We start from the raw sequence: 10,432 nt of genomic DNA on the forward strand, positions 1-10,432 counted from the left end.
TACATCTGAATTTCACAAGGTTGGCTGCTGAAAAATAACTAAGCCCCTTGCTTACATCTTCAACCTTTCTCTTACAACATCTACTGTCCCATCTGCATTGAATTCATATACTCAGTCATAATCTCTCTCTCCCTAAAGTCACTTCACTTAATGGCCTGAAGGATTGCAAACCTATTTCTAAGCTGTGTTTTGAAGATTACAGATCTATTTCTAAGATGTGTTGTGTTACAAAAATCCTTGAAAAACTATTTTACAAGCATCTACTAAATCACATTTAGAACTATGGTCTGATATGCAATGCACAACATCATGTTTGTAATTGCTTTAGTACATTTACTGCCCTTGCAATGGCCACAGATACCATGTACTATAACTTGAATGAAGTACTAATTCCAGCAGGACTCTTGTCGTTATGACTATGGCCTTTGAAACTGTTAACCATAGGGTGCTTCTCAATAAAATTCAAAGATTCAGCTTTGATGATGATGATGATGATGCAGTTCACTCATTTCAGAGCTATCTGAAAGATATAACCTTCCAAGTTTATTGCAATAACTTCCCCCTCCATTGTTGGTACACTTAACACAAGAGTACCTCAAAGGTCTGTACTGGGCCCACTTCTTTTCTCCCTCTTTGTCAATGATCTATTACCTATAACTTCTGAATCTTGACTTAGTTATGTATGCTGCTAATGATATTCTTTTCCTAGACTCCAGTTCAAGCCACTCTGACCTGCAAAACAAGTTCACTCGGCTATGTAGTTGGTCTTCATCTAACAAGCTTCTTATTATACTCCCCCTCCAACAAAAATAAACAATGTTACAGTGTTCTGCACTGCTAAAAATGACCTACTATTCCTCCCAATACCATTACAAATTGGAAAGAGAATATCATTCCCAAGATCACTGTACAGAGAAATCTAAATCTTACAGTTGCCCCTTCTCTTTCCTTTACTACACATACTACACATCACTAATAAAGTCCTGACTCAATTAAAACTAATTACTACTTTATAATATCCTCTTCAGATTAATTATGTTATTGTAATTAGAGGTAACATTTTGTTGAAACCACTAATCAGTATTATTTTTATTAACCTAATTTTATTGGCTTTCCGAGTTTTAACTATCTTGTCCATTATTTATGTGTATTATGTATACCCCCCCCCCCCCCCACACACACACACACACACACACGGTCACATGACATAATCAGTCTAAAACTTACCAAACAAAATATATCAATAAATATTGTCAATTAGTAAACTTTTTTTTAGTAAAAACAACAAATACATCTTTTAATGTTAATAACAAGACAAAGAAAACTCAGTTGTACAAAAAAATGTTATTTACTTTTTTTACATAGCTATGGAGACGAGATAAAAACTGAGTTTAGTATTACTGATGAAAAGGAGCATTGCACTTTTATAATGCGATTTATTTAATGAATGCAAATATACCTGGGGCTTCATGAAACAGCTTACTGGCAACCATGTGTGTCATGCTAAAAAGGCCTGTTCTCACAATGAGCTAATCTGGGATTCAGAGACATGCTAGCTGTAATGAGGTAAGACCTTATTATTGACTAATTTGCTTGTTTCTAAATCACAGTTGCTAATGTGATGTATAGATTATTGCACAATGTGGTACTGCTGCTCATGTAGACATTGGCATTCCCGCAATCACTCTCCCACACACATTAAAACACAAGTATTTGCACATACACCACAGTCCTTGTACCTGTCCCCCTGACCTATTTGCCCTCCCATGGTTTCCCCCATCCCTGATCACCATAATAGTTTAAGTACCATTATGGCACATTTGCAGAATCCCTGGCATTTCTCCCATACCAATCCCTGTAGAGCCTGTGCCATTATGGCACTTTAGTTGTTTGTTTCCCTGGTGTCAAGTGTTTTCCGTCCATCTCCAGTCCCCATAGTGAAATTTGTGCCAATATGGTACTTTAGTTATTTGCATCCCTGGTGTGTAATGTTTCCCTGCACCCCAATCCATATAGTGATATCCATGCTGTTTTGGCACCTTAATTATTTGTATCCCTGGTATTAGTGTTCTCCCCCACCTCTGATTCTTGTAGTGATGTCTGTGCCATTATGGCAGTTTAGTTATTTGTCTCTTTTGTGGCTAGTGTTTCCCCCATCCCCAATCCCCATAGAAAAAAAAATGCCATTATAGTACTTTAGTCATTTGTATCCCTGGTGTCTAGTGTCCCCCTCCCACCCCGATCCCTGGAGTGATATCCTTGCTGTTATGACACTTTAGTTATTTGTATCACTGGTATTAATGTTTACTCCCACCCATGATCCCTGTAGTGATGTCTGTGCTATTATGGCACTTTATTGATTTGCATCCCAAGTGGCTAGTGTTCCCCCATCCCCAGTCTCCAAACTGATGTGTTATCCCTAATGTCTAATGGTTCCTTGCAGCCTCAATCCTCCATACTACAGTCATGGTAGTAGGTATTTGCACACAACATCAGTATGACATTGTGGATTTCTTGAATTTCTCACCATGCAGCTGTATTCTGGGGGCAATTCTGGGGGAGAGAGCACAAGACTAATTAGTATATGCCTATTCACCTGGGTTGCCTCATTAGGAGTCAGCACATCCACAGGGGCTACCCTATGTAGTGTTGTACATTTTCATGCTAGATCACCATGCGGCACCGTGTCAGGGTAGTTACTGAATCTCAGAGAACATAGAGGTGTATATTTCATGGTACCTTCATGAATTCTGGTCGTAGTGTATAATTAATGAATTGTAAGCAATTGCTTTTATATAATCACCACATGGCATTTAGCTCTTTACTTTTTTAACACATAGTCCTTTGTTTAGTCCAACATTTTTAACACATAGTCCTTTGTTTAGTACAACTTTTATGTTTAGCAACAAATCCAGTATTTGCTTAACAGGAAATTTTATCATATCACCTTGAAAAATTACATCAGCACATTTAAATATCTGCCTTTTGCAAAAATAACAAAGTCCATCTGTAGTAGTAATTTACAAAATATTTGAATTACATTTATCATGTATTTAGGTTCATAGGTAGGTACTAGGCTATCTTCCCGAGGGCATTTATAAGCCTAGCCAGAGTGTTTTGCTGCCCCATTGATTAATTAACTGAGCCTCTGTCAAGAAGAGCCAGTGAAGTGATCCCAGGGGTGTATTTTCTGTTACCCATCCACTCGTCAAAGTTTCTCTTGAAGAGCGTTAGTTACTCTGCCTAATGTAGTTAGGAATTTTGTTCCAAAGCATGGGGAATCTCTGTGACAGGAATCTATCCCTCCAGCATGTTCCATTTATTGTTGTGGCAAGGTTTAGCTCACTAGAATGAGTGGCTTTCAGTGACTTGGATTTCTTTAGGTGGAACATGTCCATCAATTCTGAGTTGGACATGGCTTTGTAAGTCAGGCAGAGATCACTTCAGAGTAAGCGATATGCCACTGAGTACAGCCGGAGTTTTTCCAGTCGGGCTACATAGGATATATGTTTGAGGCCAGTAATCCTCTTGGTGAAGTACTTTTGTGGTCTTTCCAGCTGTTAGAAGTGTCTTGTGAGGTACATCCCAAATGGGGCATTGTACTCTATGATGGCTCTGATGAGTGATGAGTAGAGGGACACTATAACCTCTTTATTTCTAGATGCAAACCCTTTAGTAATTAGATGCGCTACATAGAAGGATTTCCTAACTACTTTAGCAATATGATTGTCAAAGTAGAGATTACTATCTACCTGGATCCCCAGATCTCTTATTACCTCTCCTGTATTAAGGGGTCTGCCACCTATGTGGTAATTCATTGGTGTTTTGTTTTTCCCAAACAGGATGACTATGCATTTTTTGGCATTTAGCTTGAGACCATGACTTTGACACCAGGTGTCTGTCTCAGTAAGGCCCTTTTGGAGAATGTCTGTGTCAGCTGGAGGGTAAATTATGCCTCCCAGTTTGCAGTCATCGGCGAACTTGGTTAGTCCTGTGTTTTCCTATACTTCTGAGAAGTATATGCCGAATAGTAGGGGTCCCAGGACCGAGCCTTGTGGGACAGCACTTGTGACTGGTTTAGAGTCGGACCTGGAGCCTGCTATTCTTACCGTGTGAGTTCTGTCTGTAAGACAGTTGGCAACCCATCTTGTGAGGTAGGGGTTTATGTTCAGGCTGGTGAGTTTTTCTATAATTCCTGAGTGGGGAATGGTGTCAAAAGCCTTGGCGAGGTCAAGGTAGGCTGTGTGAACCACCTTCCCCTCATCTATGGCCTTGGTGACTGTCTCGAAGAAGTCAACCAGGTTTAGTAGGCATGATCTGCCCTTAACAAAGCCGAACTGGGTTGGGTCAAGTGTTTGGAGGTTCCCAATGTCTTGTTAATGAGTTCCATGATGATACGCTCCATAGCCTTGCAGACCAGGCTAGTCAGGCTTATGGGGCGATAGTTACCAGGGTTAGCTATGCCCCCTCCTTTGTGGAGTGAAATAACCGTTGCTATGCGCCATTCTATGGGCATGTAGCCTGTGGAGAGGCTGAGGTTGAACAGTGTGTTTAGGTGGGGGGATTAGTTTGTTCTGTAGTTTGTGCAAGATGCAGCCTAGGACACCATCTGGCCCCATTGACACTATGCTTTTGGCTTTTGAAAGTGCTGTTTTCACCTGTGTGTCTGTGATTTCTGGGACACTACACTTTTCCAGAATTGTTGTGGGCCCTTTTGGGGGTGAGAGGGGGGTGAAGTTTGCACTGAATCTATCTGCCAGGATGTTGGCAATATCAGTAGGTTCAGTATATTTTGTGCTATTTTGCACTAGCTCAGAGCATATCTGCGAGTTGCCACTTAGATTCTTGACATAGCTAAAAAAGGCTTTGTGGTTATCTTTTGAATCCTTGGCTATTTTTCTTTTGAAGTTAGCCTTGGATGATTTTATGAGGGACCTTAGTTTCTTACTGATACTGATCAGGGATGTCTTTCCTTCTTGGGATTTGCTTTTTTTCTGAACTAGTTTCCTCCTTCTGTTGTATAGCCTGTTTATGGCAGGAGTCCACCAGACTGGTTTCCTTCTCTTAGGGGAGCGAGTCTTGGTTTTGCTAGGGATGGCATGATCTATGCATCCTTGTAGGTGCTCATAGAGTACATTTGTAAAGGTTCCTGCATCTTGACACTGTTATCCTTTAACGTGGGGGCTGTGAAACTTACCTCTTCTGTCTTAAGTAAGGTGAAGTTTGCTACAGGAAAGTTTTTCACTGTGATTTCCTTGGTTGAGGTGGTGGTGTGGTGTGGACATCCAGAGTGATTAGTTTATGGTCTGCTCTAACCAGTGATGGGTTGACCTCTGGTGCAGAACACCTGTCACCCATGTTGGTGATGACCAGGTCCAATATGTTTTCTCCTCTGGTAGAAGAGTTTACCAGCTGATCCAGGGCATTTGAGTTGATAAATTCCAGGAAGCGCTGGACCGGGGAGTTTGTACTTGAGTAGTTTCCCAGTTAACGGTAAGGTAATTGAAATCATCCAATATCATGGGTGTTTGGTAGGACCTTCATGTTTTCCAGTGTCTCCAGAAAGGTGGAGTGGTGGTCCTGGGTCATGGAGGGTGATCTGTAGCAGGCCAAAATTTGCATTGCAGATTTGCCCGATGTTAATTGCACATGGATGATCTCAGAAGTATCATGCTGCACAACTAACCTGGAGGTGTAGGTAACTTTGATGAATATGAATACACCCCCTCCTTTTATGTTTTGGTCCATGTTCTGTGGCTGAAATGTGTTGTACGAATTGTAGCCCGGTAGTGCTGGGGTACTCTGTAGAGCTTTGAACCAGGTTTCAGTTACTCCACAGATGTCGATGTTCTCCATACTGCGGAGTGCTTCGAGCACGTACATTTTGAGATTTAAACTCCTGGCGTTGAGTAGCATAACCCTCATTTTTTTATTTGTGCTGTTTATGGAGGTGGGTTTGACTTTTGAGCCTTGCCTAAAAAAGGCACTATGGGGCAGCAAGAGCCTTGGCCAGTATTCAAAAGCCTAGGGGTGACAGGTGCAAGCCGTCTCTTGTGAAGCAACGAGGCTTGTCAAGCATGTCATCCCAGGCTGACAGACACTGGATCCCCTTTGAATGACACCAGAAGCTTAGCCAATTGTTGAAATTGATAATTTTTTCTTTATACTGCGATATCATTCTTGGTGAGGGCAGGATGCTACTCAGGGTCAGGGTCATACCCGCCTGGGCTACATGATCAGAGAGCTCTTCCATGTCTCTTTTCATGTAGTCCAGGGAGGTACATCTCAGGTCATTCACACCAGCATGAACAATGACAGACTCATATTTGTACTTGTTCTGGAGTGACCAGAGTGCTTGTGTTATGTGGCAGATTCTGGCTCCAGACAGGCAGCTAACAGTAACCTTCTCCTTGTCCAGCCTAGTGAGTGGGACGTCAGTGTGCCTGACTATAGAGTCACCTATTACTAGTGTGTTAGGTATGTTATTTCGCCTTAAGGGCTGTGATTGTGTGGCACACTGATTTTGTGTTTTATGTGTTGTCTGGTTTGTGATGAGAGGTGCAGGTTTTTTGGGTGTCTGCTTTGGAGGTCTCTGATGCTTTTGCAGGTTTTTATTTAGAGCCTCTGATTATGATTTTGTGTATTTATGTATATTTTTTGCCAGTGTTGGTCTAGTATGTCTATGTGAGGCTGGAGGTGTGGTGCAAGTGTTAAACTTCTCCTCATGACTGCCTGTTCTAGTCTTGGGTGGAGAGAGCTTAGCCTCCAGTTTAGCTATATAATTGCATCTTTCGCATATGTTAATGTTTTGTGGTAGGAGGAGAGGGTTGTCTGTGTACATAAGGCAGTTGTAACATTGCCTGAGGATACCCAGGTTCACCAGCTGGACTGGAGAGTATACCTGAAATTGCCCTTTGGTCATGCCTGAATAGTAGGTTGAGCTGCTTAGTCGCTTGGTTGGTGAGGGGTGAATAATGAGCCTTGCCCTGCTGGGCAATCAAGTGTCAGGGTATATTAGTGCTTGCTATTAGGTCTGAGCAAGTGCTTGACTGTAGGATGTTATTTAAGTGCTTAGGTTGAGAGACTACTTTCAAGGGAAAAACTGAAGAGGAGACTTGGTGGAGCCGTGAATAATTTAGCCCTAGCTAACCAGCGCTGCTTGGACGTGCAAAACCGTGCAAACTTGGTTTTTACAGCAGGGAAATGAAAGAGAGAGAAATTAGCCCAAAATGGCCTATAAACTACTAACTTCTGGGCTGGAACCACTCCTCCAGGGACAGATGGCTACTCAAAGCTCCCTCTCTCACAGGTGGAGAGAGAAGCCTCCTTCTATCCAAGTAAGGTATGGGCAACTCAGAAACTTGTAACACAGCCCTGAATTCAGCACTAGCCTGAAAACTGGACTATACTAGCTTAGAAAGGTGGGAAACAAGGAACATTTTTTTTTAAAAAGATAAGGCAAAAACAGTAAAAAATACACATAAAACAGCTTTAAATGACTACAAACAGTAAAAATGCACTTAAAACAGCTTTAAATGACTACAAGCAATCAGAAAAGGCTTTTAAACAAATTACCCAATTAGCCAGTAAAAAAAAAAATCTCAAAACTGAGCTCTGTTACTGTAGTCTTCAATCAGACAAGTTCTAACTGCACACTCCTGCCACTGGGGTGCAGGGGAACCTTCTCCAAAAAAGAAGGCCTGTATTAGTGCTCAAGTTATACAAACATTATTTTACGTTGTTTTTACAGAATTTGCCTTTATTCATAGCCTGTAATTTTATGAAGGAGAATGTAAAAAAAATAAATTTTACCACTATAGCAACATTAATGTAATTAAGAAAACTACAAATTTACCAGAAAACTAGAGCTGGTCTTTAAATATTATTAGTAACTTTTGTTACTATGTTTAGTGCAAGGTTCTTAGCAAAGTTGACCTCCATGGAAACAACCATTTAAATTATAAGGAGATGTGGTCCTTCCCAAAACTGGAAAACACAGTTTTTAGCATAGTTCATGAGGCAGCTAAGATGGAAAACTGCAACCGTTTCCGTGAAAGTGAATTTCAGACAATCACACCAGCAAGAATGGTACAGAAATACCAGTTTCATGCAGTGCTTCAGATGCAGAACTCACCAAAACAATCATGAAATCAGACAAGGAAAAGGGTAATGATAAAACTGTTGCTACATAAATAATTCAGAAAGTATTGGAAGTAATAACTTAATAATTAATTTAAAAAAAGCAATGTCTGCAGGCACCTATCTGTTGTAAGTTATACTGCAACAATGAGCAGCTAAGAAAGTACAATGGATGTGGTGAACAACATTATAGCTCATTTAATCTAAAATGCATTCTTAGAGGCAGGGGTCCAGGGAAGTAAATAGTGTAAAAATCAATGTTTCAGAGCACGGTCCATGAGAAATGGTTTCAAAGAAACCATCTCATTCAGCCCATGTCCTCTGTCTGCTTGTAATCTAATAATCCATTTACCTTCCTCTTTCTCAGTATAACATTGATTTTTACACTTTAATTTGTGGCTTATATACTGATTTATGTTTTATTTGTATATGCACATATGTTTTTATGTTATTAGCATAGGGAATATTTGTTAGATAGGTTTATGAAGAAACCATATGTGTTAGGGATACACACAAGCATTGGCACTTTAAATTTTAACTGGTAATCTTTATAAAGAGTTTTTACTGGTTGTTTTATAAGAGACTCAGTATTTAAATGGAGTTCATTACACAATGTATTTGAAAGTCTGATGAAGCGTTTATGGAAACGAGAAAGCGCTTACTTTATTTTCGTTAAATAAAAGATTAATAAATATTTATCTTGTGGGTCTGCTTCGATTGTTGTGGAGTACCATTCATTCTTTATTTTAGGTTGTCCAGCAATTGATCTAATATCTCCTTTATTGTTTGGATTAATTCCACTTGAGTAATGTTTTCTACTATGTTTCTATGCAATTAATGCATGACTCTAGGTCTAATATTTTTTCTTTAGTAGTTGTTCAGTCTTTGGAATATGTGGAGATGTTTTTGGGGGGAATCCAGTATTTGATCTGTACAGAGTTCAGTTCTTGTTTCAGATGCCACTGTTCTTGTATAGACAGATGAAAGGAAATTTTTGATATCTAACAACTGGTGGGCAATAGCAGTGATTGCATTTTATAAGGATGTTAAGGCTTATTTTAAATCTTCAATACTGAAGTTTTGTTCCACTTTTATTTTTGCAGCAGGAGGTTTTTTCTCTTCTTTGGAAGATGATTTGTAGCAATTAGATGATGTTGCTTCTTTTTCAAGCATAACAATTTATGAGAATTTTATTTTGGAAGTTTGAACGTGCATACTGGTATCCTCTTGTACCATCTTTTGAGATTGATTTTAAAGTAGTTCAGTTGTACATCAGGATAGGTTTGTTGGCTGAGATAGTTATTAATTTATTTATTTTGCAGCCTACCACTTTCACGCATCCAAACACCACTGACTGGTACACCAGCAAACCAAACAAAATGGCACCAATCTGAGCATAAGTATTTGATCTTGAAGAAGAAAAGCTTCCACATATTAGAAATGTACGAATCTTTTATTTAATCAAAGTAAGATTAGAGTTTCTGCTACAGATAACACTAAATTCATGATGATGTTTAGAGCTGCTCTGTCTACTGTTTTTGGCTTGTCCACCATCTTACTTGTATTTTTTATCAGCCTTTTAACAAGGCTACTAAATGCTTTCCCTGTGTTTTGATTGCTCATTTTCCTCAGTCCTGTGTATAATTCCCAGTAATATTTTGCAAAATGTAAAGTATTATTTAAACCACTTTAACATCATTGAGGCCCTTGTTAAATGTTCTTCTTTAAAGAAGTTATAAATTGCATGTCTTCCTATGGTACCATTGCAAGACAGTTGCAGAGGATCATGACAATATATCAGTGCCATCTGGGGGGAAAAAGTCAGCAAAAGGCACAAAGTGATTGTGCTACCTATAAACTGTTTCCAGAGCACTAGTTAGTAATTCATCAAGGTAACGTGAATAAAACCTGTAACAAAAATAATAAAATGTTAACAGCTTATTATTTAACAATATAACATTTGCACGACACAGTTTCAAGGTAATCAAGGTAAATAAGTAGCATACTAATGATGTATATGTCATCACAACATAGTATTTACAGTTAAATTAAGAGTTACTATCAGAGCCTTTATAATAAACAATAAGCTCATCTAAAATAAAACAGATACTTTAGGCAATGATATGCAGCCTGTAAATATTAATAGATACCAGACTTGTCTAAAAAATAGATTGATGTTGCAGCTAGAAGTATGAGCAACATACGTTTTACAAAAGTTCTGTAAACTTGTACCATGCTAAAGTAGAAAGTTAAAAGCAGTGCTGTGCTATGGCTTTGTTGCACTTGACGCCTT

Source organism: Protopterus annectens, chromosome 6.part1 (genome assembly GCF_019279795.1).
Source record: "Protopterus annectens isolate FY-2018-M chromosome 6.part1, PAN1.0, whole genome shotgun sequence".
NCBI lineage: Eukaryota > Metazoa > Chordata > Ceratodontiformes > Protopteridae > Protopterus > Protopterus annectens.